Below are 21,959 nucleotides of genomic sequence, written 5' to 3' on the forward strand. Positions count from 1 at the left end.
ATTATGCACTCACTAACTGTAAGTCGCTCTGGATAAGAGTGTCTGCTAAATGACTAAAATGTTAAATGAATGGGCATTCAAACATATCTGTATCCATTCATCATCATCAATAGCTTCTACCAGGTCTTCCTAACATTTTTGTTTGACATGTATTGTGTCACGGGAAAAGCCTCTATCAACCCTTGATACAGTTTGGAAATCAACTTTGGAGGTTTGTCCGACTGCCTTAAAATAGCATCTGGCTTGTCCAGTGTTTGCTGCACAGAGAGAAATAAAGTGTTGTATCTGCAAAAATTCACCTCAGCTCTGTCACAGACTGGTCTTCCCTAGCTGCCTGACCCTGCTGAGACCCCTGTCACCATCCGATTCTCCTAAGATGAGGCATGACAAAGAATTACCTTGGTGTACATTTATACATTATATTATCCAAGAATAGAATCAATGGTTAAATCATTGAAGTGACCATTATTCCCAGATCCCAGACTGTAGCTTTAAGCTTAAACTATTGTCCTGTAGCTCCAGTAGGTCTTCCCATCAATTCAAGATGGAACTTTGTATCATTCACTGATATTGTTAATATACTGCAAAATTCATCTGAGCTCCGTTGACTGGTCTTCCCTGGCTGTCTGACTCTGCTGGGACCCCTGTCGCCATCTGATCCTGCTAAGACATGATGAGCAGTGTTGTGTACTGACTGTGCACTACAGGGCTGCATTTCCGTGGGATGGCTGAGGGACCTGCGGGTCCCTAGAGAGATCATTGAGGCTCGGTCAGCATTTTTCAAGCTGCGGGCGGTCAGACAGAGGATATTTTTGTCATCCCACAGATTATTTGGAAATGGTCCTCTTTCTGCTTTGTATGTGTTAGCCTACCTATTGTATTAAAAGCACATATTTTTCGCATGCTTCAACTTCAGTAGCATACCTCTCCTAGTTGGGCGTGAGAGTTCAAGTGCGCCTAGTATGTGTGGTCTCATTGAAATAGAGTAGGCTGTCTACATGAGCGAAGAATCACGTGGCAGATAACGTAAATACGAAATTAACTTAAATATGATTAGACTGTAGTTTACTCAACCAACGTGAGTCGAAGTGCAATCAAAACATCTTATCATCATTGAAAAGGAAAAGGCACAACAAGCACATAGGTTACTATGGTGAACGAGTGTTGCGCCTTTTCATTTTCAATAAGTATTGATTACCCATTTATTTGTCTCTGCCTGCAAATTGTCCTCCTAAAAGGTAGGCTACATCCTATATGCTATGCAAAACGTAGCAAGTATCTCTGTCATCATTCTTGCTGCTTCAAGTTCAGTAGCCATACCTGCGAGATCAGGTGCACGCGTGGTCTCAATTAAATAGAAGGTTATAGCATATGGATGGGCGGAGAAACATGGGGAAGTTATCTTTCCAAGGAAATGTACTTCCTAAATACTTTACTACATTGCCTAGAAACAGACATAAATACTGATCACCCATATTTCTCTGTCTGAAAATCTTCCCACTCCTAAAAGGTAGACTATACAAATTGCTCAAGAAAAAGTGCAAGTCTCTCATATTCCGCTCTCTTCAAACTACAGCTAGCATATTGGCTGACATGGCCCAGTAATACAGATATAAGGACCAATGTGAAAATATCTGGTAATTTAAACTATTTCTTAAGTTATTTTTGCGCATTTGATACTGCCTACTGCAAGATTGCTGGGACCATGGCTGGCAAGTGAGCTGCGTCACATACACCTAAAATAACATTGCGGGACTGCGGGACTGCGGTTGGGTTTGGGACCAGTGGGTGGGAGTCGGACAGAAAGCCAGCAGGTGCTGGTAGGATGCAGGATGAAGAAATGAGTCCTGTGCAGACCTCTACTTTGCACCATGACAATGAAGCCTGTAACGTTAGAGCTGTTTATTAATGTGTCACTGTGAAAAGTAGGGAATTAGCTAGGGAAACTGACTGATCAAAAACATTACATTGCCATACTGACTAATAAAAACTCACATTGCACTGAAATAAACGTCAGAATATCAATATTCAAATCGTTTGGCTGATGGTTTCATTGTTTGATTCAGGTCCAGTGTGATTGAGGCAAAAAGAATAGCTAACGTTAGCCAACTTTTGGCCAGCTCTCTCTCTCTACTGTAACGGTACATCAAATGGCGAAAGCTAGTCAAGTTAATTTACTTCTGTTGAAACGGCACAAAACAAAGGCTACAAAACATTTCCATACTAACTGCTGTTAGATAGTAATAATCAGTAATGCAATTTTGTTGCTAGATTTAGCAACTTTTCAGACTATCTTGGCAACATTTCTTTCAAACAGCACCTAGCAACAAATTTAGCTACTTTTAAAAATGTATTTGGAACTTTTAGCAACTTTTGAAAAGTGACTCAAACGCTAAAATGCATGCATTTTCCCCCTAAATGACACAAAAACGACTTTCTCTGTCACACACGCAGTCACAACACACGTGCCTGGCTGCAAAAGTGCATTGTGAGTGACGTCAGCAGCAGGCGCTCAGCTCGTGCACAGGCAGCAGCAGGCCACCCAAGCAGCACAACAACCTGGAGAGAGCTGGAGAGAGATGACTAGCGCACACATCATTATTTGAGTTAAGTTGCTTGTTCAATAAGATAGCATATATACCTTGTTATTAGCTTGTACCTATAATTGTTGATCAGTTACAGTGAGGGAAAAAAGTATTTGATCCCCTGCTGACTTTGTACGTTTGCCCACTGACAAAGACATGATCAGTCTATAATTTTAATGGTAGGTTTATTTGAACAGTGAGAGACAGAATAACAACAAAAAAATCCAGAAAGACGCATGTCAAAAATGTTATAAATTGATTTGCATTTTAATGAGGGAAATAAGTATTTGACCCCTCTGCAAAACATGACTTAGTACTTGGTGGCAAAACCCTTGTTGGCAATCACAGAGGTCAGACGTTTCTTGTAGTTGGCCACCAGGTTTGCACACACCTCAGGAGGGATTTTGTCCCACTCCTCTTTGCAGATCCTCTCCAAGTCATTAAAGTTTCGAGGCTGACGTTTGGCAACTCGAACCTTCAGCTCCCTCCACAGATTATCTATGGGATTAAGGTCTGGAGACTGGCTAGGCCACTCCAGGACCTTAATGTGCTTCTTCTTGAGCCACTCCTTTGTTGCCTTGGCCGTGTGTTTTGGGTCATTATCATGCTGGAATACCCATCCACAACCCATTTCCAATGCCCTGGCTGAGGGAAGGAGGTTCTCACCCAAGATTTGACGGTACATGGCCCCATCCATCGTCCCTTTGATGTGGTGAAGTTTTCCTGTCCCCTTAGCAAAAAAACACCCCCAAAGCATAATGTTTCCACCTCCATGTTTGACGGTGGGGATGGTGTTCTTGGGGTCATAGGCAGCATTCCTCCTCCTCTAAACACGGCGAGTTGAGTTGATGCCAAAGAGCTCCATTTTGGTCTCATCTGACCACAACACTTTCACCCAGTTCTCCTCTGAATCATTCAGATGTTCATTGGCAAACTTCAGACGGGCCTGTATATGTGCTTTCTTGAGCAGGGGGACCTTGCGGGCGCTGCAGGATTTCAGTCCTTCACGGCGTAGTGTGTTACCAATTGTTTTCTTGGTGACTATGGTCCCAGCTGCCTTGAGATCATTGACAAGATCCTCCCGTGTAGTTCTGGGCTGATTCCTCACCGTTCTCATGATCATTGCAACTCCACGAGGTGAGATCTTGCATGGAGCCCCAGGCCGAGGGAGATTGACAGTTATTTTGTGTTTCTTCCATTTGCGAATAATCGCACCAACTGTTGTCACCTTCTCACCAAGCTGCTTGGCGATGGTCTTGTAGCCCATTCCAGCCTTGTGTAGGTCTACAATCTTGTCCCTGACATCCTTGGAGAGATCTTTGGTCTACATTTCTTTGGTCTAAAAAAGACTGATAATTTCTTTGTCAGTGGGCAAACTTACAAAATCAGCAGGGGATCAAATACTTTTTTCCCTCACTGTATGCACTCACTAACTGTAAGTCGCTCTGGATAAGAGCGTCTGCTAAATGATGTAAATGTAAATGTAAATGTCTGCTTTGATGCTAATGAGCATTTTCGAATATGAGAGTAAATAAAGCTGAATATATTGATCAAAATTACCTTGTCCGAGAGATATTTACATGGTTATCAAAACGTCATGCCAGGGTATGCTTACACGAAACACAGCCTTTATTTTAAGTGTTTCTAACATCCCCTATGGGAAAATGAATGGTGTAAAAGCGATTGGAACCATTTCCCTGTTTGACCGCTAGGTTTTATGGGTATTATGACACCTCCACTGTGGGGCTCTATTTGCAGACATGGTAACAGCAGTGGAGTGTGGGAGAAAGGTAGAGGAGGATGAAGAGAATGGGTTCTATGGGGCAGGTAAGTCTACACATGAGCTCACCAAGCAGCCTGACAGCTTCTCAATGCACCTGTCATGTTTCAGTCAACAGCAAATGAATGCTATGAATCCCAGAATAAAAGAGAGATCCAACACCGCCAGCATCTTCGACCCACCTGTTATCAAAGGAATTGAAGTACTTTTGTGTCAAAAACCTCCAAATGATTTCCACAAAACCCTTGACAATTATGCTTTTCAATCCAATGTCTGTAATGCAATGATCAGTCATTGTTCTTTTGTGTGTCAGCGATGGAGGAGATCCGACACCTGCGCTGCGGCGTGGTTACTCTGCTGTGCCATGACTACGGAATGATCGACGACGCCGTCTACTTCACCACTGGAGAGGTGCTAGGAAGGGTGCCGCTCAGGGTCGGGGATGCCGTCAATGGCCTGGCAGTACGAGATCATGCCCAAGGAGGGTTGAGAGCACTGAGGGTGAGACACTTTGACCAAGGCCTCACTTTTACCAGTATGTTTTGTTATGTATGAAGATGAGTCCTTGTCTGTGTCTGATTACTTTCCATACCCTGTATCCTGTCCTTCCTTACCATAAACAGATGAAATGACTAGGCTATAGGTTTCAACAAAATTCCTCACAACAGGCATGGGACACTTCAAATCACCAGTTGTCAATGACTAGAGACTAGGAGGACAGGAGGCTGTTGAAGTGTATTCCGACACATCCGTTATTTGTCATTTTGCCTCCTGTTTAGTCTGCGTTCTTGTCCCTCAGGTGGAGAAGAATGCGGAGAGGAATGCTACATCCATTTTTGGATGTAGCATTTGTAAATGTGAACAAACACTGTATAGCTCAACATGGTTCAAACAAATATTTATATCATGGATGGTCAGTCCTTACATCCAGCGATCTGTCTATACCCTCAGCTTTCTACCAAAACAGTGGCGGGGTTGCCACTTTGTTATTGTTTGAACTTTTGTAACACAGTCATACATAGCACATTAATAATTGATGCTGTATATCGTATTGTGTACATATCAGTTGTGTTACTATACATTACCTCCCCTAATTACTTGTTATTTTTGATAGATTTTTGACTACTATTGATATTGTACTGCAATGTTGAGGGAGCTAACACGAAAGCATTTCACCGCACCTTTTATACCTACTGTAAACTGTATACATAATTTTTTTCTTACAAAAATTTAACTGCAGTTTGCCACTTTAAAGGCTGATAATGAATTATGACTCGGCCACCAACCTCCACCTTTACTCTAGCCTTTTTCCTCTGACAGTATGAATGCTGCCAGGACTAGGTCAATCCCAGTGGCGGAAATCAATAGTCTCCTGGAGGACAAGGGGACCTGGTGGTCAGCGACAAGAGACACTTCGGGACTGGGAGAGAGCCGGGAGCTGGTGGTCTTGTCGCTGACCACCAGGTCCCCCTTGTCCTCCAGGAGACTATTGATTTCCACCTCTGGGATTGACCTAGTACTGGCAGCATTCATACAGTGTCTACCTGTCTTAAATGACATAGAACCACCCTGTAAATCTGTAAATACCCTGATGTGTTGATTTTAATAACATTTAAGCACCTTTTGTAGCACCATTGTCCTACCAAGAGTTGCTGAATATCATTTTATTGTGAGTTTTATCCACCAAATCATGGCACATATACATTTTCTATTGACAGGAACCAAGACTCAGAGACCCATAGACTGAACAGAGGAGCAGTTCACCCTAGGTACTGTGACAGACCCACCGGTACAAAGAAATTGAGTCCTACAGCACCCTGCTCTAACACAGATCCTATATGGGAGTATTCAGGGCCTATCCGGAAAGCGCACCCCCATAGTGGGCCCTGTCTAGCCCCGGTCCAGGCTTCCCGGGCCTCTAGGTCTACTGGGCCTACTGCACTGCTCAATAGTGTTGGGAAGGAGATGAGCGAGATCGATGGAGATGTGGTTGTAGAGAATGGCGAGGCTCATCAGGACACTGTTCACAAGCCTGCCGTACAAACAGAGGAGAGAGACGTGGAGATCGTACCAGGGGAGAAGTTATCTGTGAAAGTGGGCTGCCGAGCCAATTAAGTCATGCTTAGCTAGCCACTACAACATAAATCTGCTACAGTCATCAATTTCTGGTGGCATCACATGTATAATGCTCTCTTACATTTTTGTCATTTAGCAGACGCTCTTATCCAGAGCGACTTACAGTTAGAGAGTGCATACATTTTCATACTGGCCCCCCGTGGGAATCGAACCCACAACCCTGGCATTGCAAATGCCATGCTCTACCAACTGAGCTATTATCTGACTGAATCAATTTCTTATGGACATTCAGGTTTTTGAAACAATGATTTGTGTCCCTCCATCCTACTCTAGGAACTTGAGGCGTTGTGCAGAGCTGCTGCTGTATTTCCCCTCTTTCACCATCGGGAGGCGCCTTTCGGTCACAGTAGGCAGTAAAGAGGAGAGTGTTCTCCAGCCATTGGCTCCCTACTGCCCGGCAGCCCCACTGCCCCCTCCTCAGGCTGCCCAGGTGGTCACTGTGATGGCTTCACATCCACCTCACTGTCTCTGTTCTGTACTTTGTAATGAAGTACAGTATGTTCGGCCTACTAACCACATTTCCCTATGGAATAAAGATAATCTTGATTACACTGTCCACCAACGTTCTGTATAATCAGAAATGCTCCCCCCCCCCTATCCTAGTTACTGTACCCTTGTTGGACATGTTGAATGATGACAGTTTGGTCCACATTGTTGAATTACACCTCTCTCCTGTGTAGCTAGATAAAGTCACTAGCCTATGACTTCTTATTTTGTATTTCACAGGCCACCTACCTAACTTCCTGGGTAACTACCCCGTGCCCCAAGCTCTATGGGACTGTATGATGTTCTGGTGGCCGAGCCATGTCTAGGAGAGGTAAGGGAGAATCAAGTTGGCTCAAGTCTTCTATCATCAATGGAAGGCTTTATTGCCACCTGCCTACAGGAATTTGGCTCTGATTGGTTTCAATTAAACAATCTTATTGGGAGGCTCTTGATTTTGATATGGAGGCCTTTGCACTTCTACTGGAAAATAATCTAGGGGAACACCAGATCAGCTTCTCTCTCTCTCTCCCCCCCTCCCCCTCAGTCTCTCTCTGCCAGACTCTGTCGGCGGCTAACGTGCGTTTCCGTTTCTCGTCCCTGCTGTGGCTGGAGGAGCTGCAGGCTGAGAGGGAGCTGAGGGAGTTCAGGATCACTGGAGCCCTCCTCAGGAGAGGAGTTGTCTACCTTAACCTGGAGGTGCTGGGCCTAGCTGAGGGCAGGCCTCTTCATTGGTATGTGTTTAGTCCTATAATTATGGCTATAGCTGCTACATGTCCCTATTGTAGCACAAGACATGTACTTGAATTGATACGTTTTATACAGTGTTTGGTCTGCTCAATGAAGAAGCCAATCAGTGGAGGTGTGGTGATGGAGTACATCGATATTCTGAGGTTTTGATCTTCTTAGTATTTTGCTTGCAGCTCTGATGTTTCTTCTCCTGCTTTGTTCACATTGACCTGAACACTGTTTGTGGCCCATATCCACAGATCAATGATGAGGAAGTGAGTCTGAGGGTGAACACTGAGTTTCAGCATGGCTACCTGGGAGAGCCTCTAGACGTGTTCACCTTCAACAGGTACCTTCCTGGTTCTGGGTAGGGGTGTGAACGTTTAAACGACATTGGGATCATTAACGTTTAGAAAAAATCCCTAACCAAAAAAACTTTTAAATTTTTTTTGTTGTAACGTTAGTAGGAGGAGATATGCATCTTTCAAATTATTTGCCACGGACATAAAGCGATCCGCACGTCATCGTCATTAACAGTTGGAAACATGGAAGAGTGAGACAGGAAAGAGACAGCAGCAAAGTCCTGTATGACAATACTTTGAGAAGTTAAATGAGAAGGTGATGAAATGCAAACTTTGCGAGGTTGAATTGAGCTACAGTGGCAGTACAGGTGCAATGCTGAAAGGGAGGCACCATGCGACCCAACCCGTTGATGGAAGCAGTGCGATAAGGGACGGAGTGAGAAAATCAGTGCTGATTACAAAAATTATTGTAGTTGATATACAGCCATTGTCAATACCATAAAGGCATATCTAGAACCAGACTACAAGATGAGTGGTATATCTACTCCTGAGTGGCGCAGTGGTCTAAGGCACTGCATCGCAGTGCTAGCTGTGCCACTAGAGATCCTGGTTCGAATCCAGGCTCTGTCGCAGCCGGCCGCGACCGGGAGACTCATGGGCGGCACACAATTGGCCCAGCGTCGTCCAGGGTAGGGGAGGGAATGGCCGGCAGGGATGTAGCTCAGTTGATAGAGCATGGCGTTTGCAACGACAGGGTTGTGGGTTCGATTCCCATGGGGGGCTAGTATAAAAAAAATATATATATGTATTCACTAACTGTAAGTCGCTCTGGATAAGAGCGTCTGCTAAATGACTAAAATGTAAATGTAAATGTAAAATGTAAGATGCCATGTCGAAAAACCGTGACAGCCCTGATGGAGAAATTGTACAATGGTTGCTCAGCAAGTACAAAGCAAGAGCTCTCAAACACCATATGTGGCATTAACAACAGATTGTTGGATGTCTCTGAACACGCTGTCATACATCACTGCAACGAGCCATCACATTGATGAGAAGTGGGACTGAAGTCCCATGTACTGACAACTGAGAACATGGAGGAGAGGCACACAACAGAGAACCTAAAACGGTATTAAAACCATCGTTGCTTAGTAGGTGGGGAACAGCAGTAAGGTGAGCGCCGTCTGGTAGGGTTTCCCCTAGTTACCACAGCCACAAAGTCAAAATAGGCTATATCGTAAAAATTAATGAAAACAAAATGTATATTTTTGGTCTTAATTTAAGGTTAGGGTTAGGCATAAGGAGGTCAGCAGTGTGGTTAAGTTTAGGGATAGGTTTAAAATCAAATTTTAAGAAGAGAAATCGTAGAAAAAGGCAGCCTTTATAACTTTGTGGCTGTGGGAACTAGTGACGACCGGTAGGTATAGCCAAAACGGAGGTAGACTGAACTGCATTGCCCCCTAGCAGAATAATATCTGAATTGTGAATTCACGTCATTTAATGCTTTTGTTTAAACAATAAAAAAAAAGTGCAGTTTGAATGCTAAGAAATGTTTTCATTTGTCACAACCCTAGTTCTCGGGAAGGATCCTTACTGTGTCAGTACATAAGTGTTGATCTCTGTTCCTCTAGCATAGAGAAAGTGAAGGTTTGACAGTATATGGATTATGAATATTAATATTTGTGTTGACCATGAGGCGATGCCACTTAGAGCTCGACCAGACCAAGCACTTAGGAGAGAGTGGTGAGTTTGGGTTGCATTTTCTTCTCAATTCCATTTCCAATGTATTTATTATTTCATCTCACTATTTCTTCTTCTCAACCCAGATAACTTTATTTCCTGTCTGGCAGAGGAGGCTGGTGGGAGGAGCTATAGGAGGACAGGATCATTCAAATGGCTGGAATGGAATTTATGGAATGGAGTCAAACATGTGGTTTCCCTATGTTTGATGTGTATGGTATCGTTCTATTTATTCCATTCCAGCCATTACAATAAGCCCGTCCTCCTATAACTCTTCCCACCAGCCTCCTCTGCTGTCTGGTCTGGTCCATCCCTTATTGTGCGTTCTCTCCTCTTCCCAGAGTTCTTCCCCACAGCCGTGATGCTTCAGGCCACTCTATGGACGGGTGTGTGGGGGCCAGAGAAGTCAGACGAGGAGATAAAAGAGGGGACCCTATCAAGCATTTCTGTTGACATGGTCTCAAAGGCCACACAAACCAAACCAGGTGATTGAAGCATTGGGACTCCTTCATTCTGACAGCCAGTGGCGACCCGTCATTCAGGGCAGGTGGGGCAGAGCCCCTTGGGTGCTGCCATAGAGTTACATTAGAAGTGCCCATCCAAGAAGACTGAAGGTCATTGGCCACAGATAAGATGATGTCAAATCACGTTATATCTACAGTAGCTTTGATTGGACTGATCATGTCAACATCATACTTTCAAAATCTTAGCTAGCAGTCATCATCATGAATCAAGTCGACAATCTACTGGCAAATCCTTTTTAATCTTTGTCTAATGAAGAGCAATTATAGATAAAACGTATCGGTGCTCATCGGCAATCGGACATCAACATTACACAACAAGTTGGAAATCGCAAATTGAACAATGAGTGGTTTGGAAGGAATCAGTGGCTAACTGCAAGCATTGCAAAGCAATCACTAGCCTGCTATTCAGTGGAGTGGCTGTGTGGTCCCAAATCTGGGATTAAGGGTCTCTTTTCCAAGTTTAAAACGATAAACATTCAACATTGGCCATGCTGTCAATGAAGCATGATTTGTGCCGCGCTCAAAACAACTGTTAACTCGGAACTGCAAAAACTTGACTTCAGTGAGTTCAAGACAACTGGGAACTCGGGGAAAAAACGAGCTCCGACTGGGAAAATACGTTTTGAATGGTCATCCAACTCAGAATTGTACATCTGGAACTCGGGGCTCTTTCTAGAGCTACAACCTGAAGATCACTGACGTCATCATGATTCAACCTTGTTTTTTTCAGAGTTCCCAGTTGTCTTGAAAGCACCATAAATCCAGAGAATGCCAGACTTTGATGACAAAATATGCCCATGAAGGACCACTGTGCCACCTTCCTGTTCAAGTGAGCACAGCACCACAAGGTGAGTCCAAAAATGTATTGTATGCTGCTGTATAAATGATGTAATATGCCAGGGAGATATGTATACTGTAGCTAAGAAAGTAATACTAAGTGTATGCTCTTATCCTTCTAGACCTATCCGCTGCCTTTGATACTGTGAACCATCAGATCCTCCTCTCCACCCTCTCCGAGTTGGGCATCTCCGGCACTGCTCACTCTTGGATTGCGTCCTACCTGACAGGTCGCTCCTACCAGGTGGCGTGGCGAGAATCTGTCTCAGCACCACGTGCTCTCACCACTGGTGTCCCCCAGGGCTCAGTTCTAGGCCCTGTCCTATTCTCTCTATACACCAAGTCACTTGGCTCTGTCATATCCTCACACGGTCTCTCCTATCATTGCTACGCAGACGACACACAATTAATTTTCTCCTTTTCCTTCTGATAACCAGGTGGCGAATCGCATCTCTGCATGTCTGGCAGACATATCAGTGTGGATGTCGGATCACCACCTCAAGCTGAACCTCGGCAAGACGGAGCTGCTCTTCCTCCCGAGGAAGGACTGCCTGCTCCATGATCTCGCCATCACGGTTGACAACTCCATTTTGTCCTCCTCCCAGAGTACAAAGAACCTTGGCGTGACCCTGGACAATACCCTGTCGTTCTCCGCTAACATCAAAGCGGTGACCCGTTCCTGCAGGTTCATGCTCTACAACATTCGCAGAGTACGACCCTACCTTACACAGAAAGCGGCACAGGTCCTAATCCAGGCACTTGTCATCTCCCATCTGGATTACTGCAACTCGCTGTTGGCTGGGCTCCCTGCCTGTGCCATTAAACCCCTTCAACTTATCCAGAACACTGCAGCCCGTCTGGTGTTCAACCTTCCCAAGTTCTCTCATGTCACCCCGCTCCTCCACACACTCCACTGGCTTCCAGTTGAGGCTTGCATCTACTACAAGACCATGGTAGTTGCCTACGGAGCTGTGAGGGGAACGGCACCTCCTTACCTTCAGGCTCTGATCAGACCCAACACCCAAACGAGGGCATAACGTTCATCCACCTATGGCCTGCTAGCTCCCCTACCTCTACGGAAGCACAGTTCCCGCTCAGCCCAGTCAAAGCTATTCGCTGCTCTGGCACCCCAATGGTGGAACAAGCTCCCCCACGACGCCAGGACAGAGGAGTCACTGACCACCTTCCGGAGACACTTCCGGAGACCCCCAAAAAATAAATAAATAAATAAAGTAAGTGGTTGTCCCACTGGCTATCATATGTTGAATGCACCAATTAGTAAGTCGCTCTGGATAAGAGCGTCTGCTAAATGATGTAAATGTATATGTAGTAAGCTGTTAGTAGCCCATGTGCCTCACCCTAATAATTTGGTCTATTTTCCCCTCTTAATTTCGCCCACTGTGTTCTGACTTGGTGGTGCACGTGTAGCCTATAACCTGTTTTAGAGAAATGTAATCATTGAATATTGTAAGAGCTTTCATTGTCTGCTTATATGCCCCCTTTATTTATCCTACGGTTCTGACTTGGTGTACAGGGAGAACACTGTAAGAATGGCCCATGTTCTGAATTCTGTCGCTGTACATTTCAAAACTGCTAAACAAATAGTTATATTGACTATGTCCGTCCTAGCTCGCTCATTAATGTCTTAATCGAAATTACTGATTGCCTCTTATACGCTTGTCGTCCCCTTATGCCATAGTTTGTACATCTCAATTGTCAGTAGAAACCACATTTGTTTAAGCAAGTCAGCCATATCAGCTATGTTTTTTTTAAAGGCAGTAAATGAGGCTGAATGAACTGTTTCACTGCCAGACAAGGCTCCGCTGATAGCCAGGTGTAGCAGTGGTAAAGTGTTGGGACTCTGCTGTTGGGACAGCTTTATGTAGGCCTAACAGTTTGTGGGCACCGTTTGTCACTGTTATAGTGCAATTATTGTATTGTTTAGTGTTGTGTTGTGTAGTGGCTTTGCTGGCATGCATCCCACATTTTCTTTGCCCCACCAAGATTTACATGCTAAAATTGCCACTGCTGACAGCACAGATTCTCTATACACTACAGCTACTGAAGTGCCATGAACATAAATAGCATCAACTAGGACAGTTCAGTACCTTTGTGAGACTGATCAATGAGGGGAATGAGAATTGAGCCTCTTTCATCCTCTCAGATTCCAGGCTGCCATCTAAGCCCATCCCAATTCCAGGGCAGGTCTTCAACCAGCAGCTGAACCTGTCTCAGAGGGAGGCAGTGAAGCATATCCTGGCAAGGGTGTGCCAGCCCACCCAGTACATCCTGTTTGGACCCTCAGGGACAGGTACTGTACTGTACACTTCTCAACCCAATGGATATCACAACCTTTTACATTTACATTTTAGTCATTTAAAAGACACTTATCCAGAGCGACTTAGTAAGTGCATTCATCTTAAGATAGCTAGGTGAGACAACCACATATCACTGTCGTAGTACATTTTCCTCAACAAAGAAGTGATCAGCAAAGTCAGTGCTAGTAGGAAAAGACAAGTGCAAGGTTTAGATGTTTTAAATGGGGGGATAAGAACGAGATGTCTTATTTAAGATACTTTTCAAAGAGGTAGGGTTTCAGATGTTTTCGGAAGATGGGCAGGGACTCTGCTGTCCTAGCATCAGGGGGAAGCTCGTTCCACCATTGGGGTGCAAGGACAGAGAAGAGCTTTGACAACCAGACCTGTGTTCAAATAGTATTTGTTTTCATTCAAATACTATGACTGTTTGGTTCAGCCTGCCCTGCCTGGAGTGCCAGATGAGCAGGAGTTGCACGTTTACTATATTCCATTGATTCCATTGCATCTGACAAGCTCAGTCAAGTTTCTTGTGATTGGTTGTATTTGGTTATTTACAACAGTTGCCCTCCATTCTAGTTCCCAGAATAAACAGTGAAATGTATCCTATTGCTCCCATACTGTAGGTATATCACCGCCTGCCCAGTAGTTATGTTCTTGTGTGCACTCCCTCCGACAGTGCTGCTGACCTCATCTGTATCCAGCTCCATGACAGTGGGTTCCTGCACGCTGCCAGCCTGGCCCGCGTCAACGCCTCCTGTTGACAGGAAGAGGTACTGCACCCACCGCCGCCGCCTCAATCCTATTTTCTCTACCAGTTTGTGCCTCTGTCTGTATCTCCTGTAGGCCATCCCTGAGGTTATAAGGCAGTAATCTCGGGCTGGGAAGGACATCTGACATGCTTCCTTCCACAGGATTGTGGTCAGCACCTGTTCCAGCACTGGCATGTTCTACCAGAATGGGCTGCGGTAAGGGACAAGAAGATAACAAGGCTCCTTTATGTTAAAGGTCCAATGCAGCCATTTTTATCTCAGTATCAAATCATTTCTGGGTAAAAGTTAAGTACCTTACTGTGATTGTTTTCAATTAAAATGGTCTTAGCAAAGAGTAATTTCTCAAGCAAGAATTTTGCTAGGACTGTCGGGGAGTGGTCTGAGTGGGGAGGGAAAACGGAAAACTAGCTGTTATTGGCAGTTTGGTCTATTGGTCTATTAACTAAACTCCATCCCATCAAAACAGGCTGAAATTTTAGGCCGTCTTTTCAAACGGCATTATCATCATTTTTACAATTTCACGTATTATTCCAACCTCATAGTGTGGAAATATACATTGAGGGAAAAAACTATTTGATCCCCTGCTGATTTTGTACGTTTGCCCACTGACAAGGAAATGATCAGTCTATAATTTTAATGGTAGGTTTATTTGAACAGTGCGAGACAGAATAAAAATACAAATAACAGAAAAACGCATGTCAAAAATGTTATAAATTGATTTGCATTTTAATGAGGGAAATAAGTATTTGACCCCCTCTCAATCAGAAAGATTTCTGGCTCCCAGGTGTCTTTTATACAGGTAATGAGCTGAGATTAGGAGCACACTCTTAAAGGGAGTGTTCCTAATCTCAGCTTGTTACCTGTATAAAAGACACCTGTCCACAGAAGCAATCAATCAATCAGATTCTAAACTCTCCACCATGGCCAAGACCAAAGAGCTCTCCAAGGATGTCAGGGACAAGATTGTAGACCTACACAAGGCTGGAATGGGCTACAAGACCATCGCGAAGCACCTTGGTGAGAAGGTGACAACAGTTGGTGCGATTATTCGCAAATGGAAGAAACACAAAAGCACTGTCAATCTCCCTCGGCCTGGGGCTCCATGCAAGATCTCACCTCGTGGAGTTGCAATGATCATGAGAACGGTGAGGAATCAGCCCAGAACTACACGGGAGGATCTTGTCAATGATCTAAAGGCAGCTGGGACCATAGTCACCAAGAAAACAATTGGTAACACACTACGCCGTGAAGGAATGAAATCCTGCAGCGCCCGCAAGGTCCCCCTGCTCAAGAAAGCACATATACATGCCCGTCTGAAGTTTGCCAATGAACATCTGAATGATTCAGAGGAGAACTGGGTGAAAGTGTTGTGGTCAGATGAGACCAAAATGGAGCTCTTTGGCATCAACTCAACTCGCCGTGTTTGGAGGAGGAGGAATGCTGCCTATGTCCCCAAGAACACCATCCCCACCGTCAAACATGGAGGTGGAAACATTATGCTTTGGGGGTGTTTTTCTGATAAGGGGACAGGACAACTTCACCGCATCAAAGGGACGATGGAGTGGCTCAAGAAGAAGCACATTAAGGTCCTGGAGTGGCCTAGCCAGTCTCCAGACCTTAATCCCATAGAAAATCTGTGGAGGGAGCTGAAGGTTCGAGTTGCCAAACATCAGCCTCAAAACCTTAATGACTTGGAGAGGATCTGCAAAGAGGAGTGGGACAAAATCCCTCCTGAGATGTGTGCAAACCTGGTGGCCAACTACAAGAAATGTCTGACCTCTGTGATTGCCAACAAGGGTTTTGCCACCAAGTACTAAGTCATGTTTTGCAGAGGGGTCAAATACTTATTTCCCTCATTAAAATGCAAATCAATTTATAACATTTTTGACATGCGTTTTTCTGGATTTTTTTGTTGTTATTCTGTCTCACTGTTCAAATAAACCTACCATTAAAATTATAGACATCATTTCTTTGTCAGTGGGCAAACGTACAAAATAAGCAGGGGATCAAATACCTTTTTCCCTCACTGTATATAAAACACAGGAAAATCACATTTTTGACTGCACTGGGCCATTGGTAACCTCCCTCATTTTTTAATGGAACAAATAGTCTGGGTAGCCATTTGACTAGATGCTTGTAAATGTTCAGGAGTCTTATGGCTTGAGGGTAGAAGCTGTTTAGAAGCCTCTTGGACCTAGACTTGGCACTCCGGTACCGCTTGCCGTGCGGTAGCAGAGAGAACAGTCTATGACTAGGGTGGCTGGAGTTTTTGACCATTTTTAAGGCCTCCCTCTGACACCGCCTGGTATAGAGGTCCTGGATGGCAGGAAGCTTGGCTCCAGTGATGTACTGGACCGTACGCACTACCCTCTGTAGTGCCTTGTGGTCGGAGGCCGAGCAGTTGCCATACCAGGCAGTGATGCAACCAGTCAGGATGCTCTCGATGGTGCAGCTGTAGAATCTTTTGAGGATCTGAGGACCCATGCCAAATCTTTTCAGTCTCCTTAGGGGAATATGTTTGGTATGGGTTCTCACAATACAATGTGTAGTAAACTAATGAACGTTGTTGTTTTCTGGATGAGGTTGGCCAAGTCACGGAGCCAGAGGCATTGATCCCCTAGGGCTTCTGTCAGAGAGAGACAGACAGGTTAGACTAAACAGAGTACACTACAACCACAATAAAACCTGGAACGCCCTTACTAAGGTGGCGCAACCGTTGGAAAAACATTGCACATCACATAACTGACAGAAATCATAACTGACACTGTATTTTCTGTTGCTACCCCCACCTTTCACATAGTTCTGGCTGGAGACCTCCGGCAGCTGGGTCCAATTGTGAAGTCCACACTGGCGCAGGCGTTCGGCCTTGGGGTGTCCCTGCTGAAGAGACTGATGGCCAACTCCCTGTACACCAAAGAGAACGGGGATACAACCCAATGGTGGTGAGTACTCACATACACACACACACTCTCCCTGTCAGTGCCATGATCATCAAAATCATGCATAGTGAGTCCACCAACTGAATATAGATGATGCATCTTTTTCTACATAATGTTTTGCCTTGCATTGTAATATAATAATATGTGCCATTTAACAGACGCCTTTATCCAAAGCGACTTACAGTACCTATGGGTGGCCCCAGCGGAAATCGAGCCCACGACCCTAGGCGTTGCAAGCGCCATGCTCTACCGACTGAGCCACACAGGATCGCATTGTAAATAGATGTCTCCACAGGTTATTGCATTTTCATGGTGTCCTCTCTTCTTCCTCCAGGTGACCAAGCTGGTGTATAACTACCGTTCCCATGAGGCCCTCCTGGCCCTGCCCTCTAGACTGTTCTACAGTGGGGAGCAGTGTGTCTGGGCCCAGAGGGCCGTAGTGGACTCCCTCTGTCACTGGAGCCGTCTGCCCACCAAGGGATTCCCCCTCATCTTCAATGGAGTCAGGGTGAGGGCTCTATTTGTTTCTCTCGCTCTCTCGTTGTCTTTCTCTGTCCAAAATAGAAACAAAACAATGGGATCTTTCTCAATAGTCTTTCCTTGAATCCTTGTGTCTTCGTCCTGTCCTCTGTTCTCCCATTCCTCAACATCAGCGTTTTCTCTCCTCCCTTCCCACTGACATGTTGAGAACATTTGGACAAATGCAGGTTTTCCTATCTGGTCGGCACCGAGCTTGGACGTCGAACACCAATAATGCCAGTCATCTTTCCTTCTCTCAGGGCATAGAGATGAGGGAGGGCAACAACTCGTCGTGGTTCAAACCTGGAGAGGTGGTACCGGTGATGCTGTACTGCTGCCGGCTGGACAAGAAGCTCTACAATCCTGTAGCTGCCAATGACATTAGCATCATCACTCCCTACAGGAAACAAGTCAGTATGGCGTGCACATTTAGACCGTCAACAGAGGGTACCATTATGTTACAGTTTGCTTGTTACTCGCCTAGGATTGCTGTAAAAAGCTTAAAAAACCCATAACAAGTTCATTATTCTGTCACAACTAGTACAGTGGTCCCTCTCCCTTAACCCTGAACACCGGTCTGAACACCTGAACCTCTCCCCTCTCCTCTCCTCCTCAGTCAGAGAAGATCCATGTGCTGCTTCACAGGGTGGGCCTGTCTAACATCAAGCTGGGCTCTGTGGAGGAGTTCCAGGGACAGGAGTTCCTGGTCATCATCTTGTCCACAGTAACATTCCCATCCTTCCTCTGTCCTACTCAATTTCTCCCTTTACAGGGTCTCTGGTCCATTCCTTTTTCAATTCAGGGAATACATTCTGAAATATAAAATAAAATAAAACATTGTGTCACTTTTGTACAAGTTGTATATCACTTCACTTGCTGAATTGACTGAATTGTAGATGTAATTGACACCTATCCTAATACATCGAAATAAATGACCTCTTGTTCCAGGTGAGGGCTAGCTAGATCAGTGTTGTATTGATATATATCTATATCAATACAACATATCTAGCAACACTACCAAAGGTGTGCTTTAGAAACATACTGTTATAATACAAGAGGACTGGTGCCAGTGACTACCTGTGAGAAACCTATCATGAGTTAGAGGGACTGGTATCGCACCATGGCACCTGAGTCCCACATCAAAGAGCTCCTCAGGTAAACAGGGTCTGAGGCTCCCTGGCAGTGCGGCACATTCAAATAAAAGCTGTCTCCTCCCTACTCATTAGAGTCCTATTGTGATTCAGTCCCACCACCACCCCCTCTCCTCTACTCTCTCGCTGGGCTCCACCAGGGCTGACTGTCACAGGAGAGTCGGCCTGTCAGTAGCACTCAGTTGTCACATCCAGTCTCCGGGTGGACCTGTAGACAGACACAGACAGACACTGCCTGCCTGCCCCACCGAGGTGTTTAGACACACTGTCTCCTGCAGCCTAGTTTATGCTATTACTCACGTTGCTCAAAAGTGTCTGAGACACTTAAAAATAATAGTCACTCAATAGAAAGGTCTCCCTTCACTGCCAGCAGGCTAAATATGACAACAACCAGGAACCTAAGAGGCAGGGTTATTAGTTTTGTGTGTTTATATTTGTTTTTAAGTTTAGTTTCAGTTTGTTTATTTATATTTCATGGGACAGAAAACATGCCTGGGAGCCAAGGGGACATTTGTGTTGTACAGTGTTTTTGTTTTGTTTTTTGGGATATCACTTCTTGCAACTGGGGGGGAAGTAATACATAGTGATGGGTCAGATCATAGGTTTGGTTTAAATGATAGTCTCTGTGACTTGGATTTAAAAGGAATAGCCCCCCCCTCCCCCTCCCCTCCCCATCAACAATAATAGTTTCAGTGTCGTTTTAGTTTTTCAAACTGGTTTGTTAATTATTTTATTTTGGTTGACTAACTTGTTTTTTCATGATTAGTTTTCGTTTTCTATAATAACCTTGCTAAGAAGTAGTGTTGACTACATGCGGGTGGAAAAGACAACCATTTTTTAAATTTAACTAGGCAAGTCAGTTAAGAACAAATTCTTATTTACAATGACGGCCTACACCGGGCCAATTGTGCGCCGCCCTATGGGACTCCCAATCACGGCCGGTTGTGATACAGCCTGGAATCGAACCAGGGGGTCTGTAGTGACGCCTCAAGCACTGCCTTAGACCACTGCGCCACTCGGGAGCCCTTACTCCCATGCTTTAGGCATTCTATATGGAAGGGGCAACATGCTGACTGACTACTCTCAGGATAGCCAAGCTAACATACCTACAAATGATCCACAGCTCCAAGTACTATTATTTAGCATTTAAATATAAATATTGGTGTTTTTGATTTGTCATTCTTTTTGCTTGCCAATTGAGAGGTGTTGCCATATTCATAAATGAGAACTTGCTGACATGGACATATAGGTTTAACAGCAGAGAAGTGGTTGGCAGTGTCCGCTAGTGCGGTACTGATTCAATGACCAGTTTGTCTGAACACCTTTTGTACAATAAAACCATGCAGGTGTTGACACACCACGATGATATAAGTGGATGCACCTAGAATAAGATGACCATTAACACAGAGACTAGTATGTTAGCTTGTCCAATGTAGTTTTACAGTGAACATATCTGTCTGTGTGGGAGTGTGCCCCTGTGACTCCACACTGGTCTTTGATAGACAGGTGCCCAAAAGAACCGTAGTCCCCATTAGTAGGCAGCTAGGGGCAGGCCACACATTACCAACACAAACACAGCGTCTACAGATAGGCAGGGGGGCCGTTAGAAAGAAAAACTGTCCCCTGCTGGGATAATGGCAGAGGGAGCTTGTTAAACGTATGGCACTATTGTTCTGACAAATTGGTCTGTGACTCTAATTGCCCAGTTAGGCCCCTCAGTAGCTCTCATCGTCTGAACCCAGGGCCCCGGCTCAGATCAGACTGGGGCTGGGCAGGCAGTAAAGCCTTACAAGAGTGTCGCTTGGCTGGGGCCAATGGAGCTCTGACTGGAGACTGAAGGCTGTGGGAGAGAAAGGGGCCAGCCAGACTGGGCCTATATTCATAAAGAGTCTCAGGTGTACTGCTCTAGGATCAGTTTTGCATTGAATATCGTAAGGAATACGATCCTACATCAGCACTCCTACTCCGAGACGCTTAATGAATATAGGCCCTGGGGCTTAGATTGGCTTGCCTAGCACTTCTACAGCCTCAGCCTCTGCCACTAGTCATAGACCAAGCCCTATTACTGACTCAAGCCCTCTGGGCCAAGCCCATCAGAGATACACATCTGAACGTGGTTGTGGAGGCAGACATATTCCACACAACAATTGAATTGAGTTACTAATCAACTGTGCTTTACTTTTGTGATGCCATTAAAAGCTTGTGAGAGACGGAGGGAGTGAGAGAACCAGACTGTCATTAGAAGCGGAGCCTGGACCACCAGTATGCATCCCAGTGTGAGATCTCTTCTAATTGTCTGATGAGAGGGTAGGAGCATCCTGTGGCTGTCTGCTGCCAATATGACACAGTGTTCCTCCCAAACTGTACTGAAATACTTTTTCTGTGGTAATTAATATAATCAATCCTTCTCCAGGAATTGCTTGAATTGTTTTTATACCCTAATGTAGTGCTTGTCAGGGACTACAATAAAAATGTTTACTGTTGAGGGTACTTGAGGACAGGAGTTGGGAACCACTGCCCTAAAGTGCCAAATAAAGCAGAAAAAGTAAGAAAATATGTAGTTAATTTTTGCACAAGCTTTTTAAAAGTAAAATAGTGAAGTTGGCTCTATGATTTGAAAGTGTAAATAATTGCCAAGAGAAATTGTATGTTTTGAATGTCATTGCAACATACGGTACACGATTTACACTCCACTCTGTATTTATTTGGAACGTGGAGCTAAAATTTGAGAATATACTCCAGCATTTTGGATTTGAGATCAAATGTTTTATATGAGGCGACAGTTCAGAATGTCACCTTTTATTTGAGGGTATATTTTCATACATATATTTTTCTACCTTTAGAAATTAAATCCCTTCATGTATCTAGTAAATGAACTTATAGTGTATTAAAGTAGTCAAAAGTGTATTATTTGGTCCCATATTCCTAGCATGCAATGACTACATCAAGCTTGTGACTCTTTTTTTATTTATTTATTTTTTACCTTTATTTAACCAGGTAAGCCAGTTGAGAACAAGTTCTCATTTACAACTGCGACCTGGCCAAGATAAAGCAAAGCAGTGCGATAAAAACAACAACAACACAGAGTTACACATGGGATAAACAAAACGTACAGTCAAAAACAGAATAGAAAATCTATATACAGTGTG

General features: G+C 44.5%; 1 pseudogene; it reads left to right on the forward strand.

Annotated features, from left to right (window-relative positions):
• Nucleotides 1-4,345: 4,345 nt before the first annotated feature.
• LOC121539843 lies at nt 4,346-18,622 on the forward strand (annotated as a pseudogene).
• The last annotated feature ends 3,337 nt before the right edge of the window (nt 18,623-21,959 follow it).

This window comes from Coregonus clupeaformis, chromosome 26, assembly GCF_020615455.1.
Source record: "Coregonus clupeaformis isolate EN_2021a chromosome 26, ASM2061545v1, whole genome shotgun sequence".
Taxonomy (NCBI): Eukaryota; Metazoa; Chordata; class Actinopteri; order Salmoniformes; family Salmonidae; genus Coregonus; species Coregonus clupeaformis.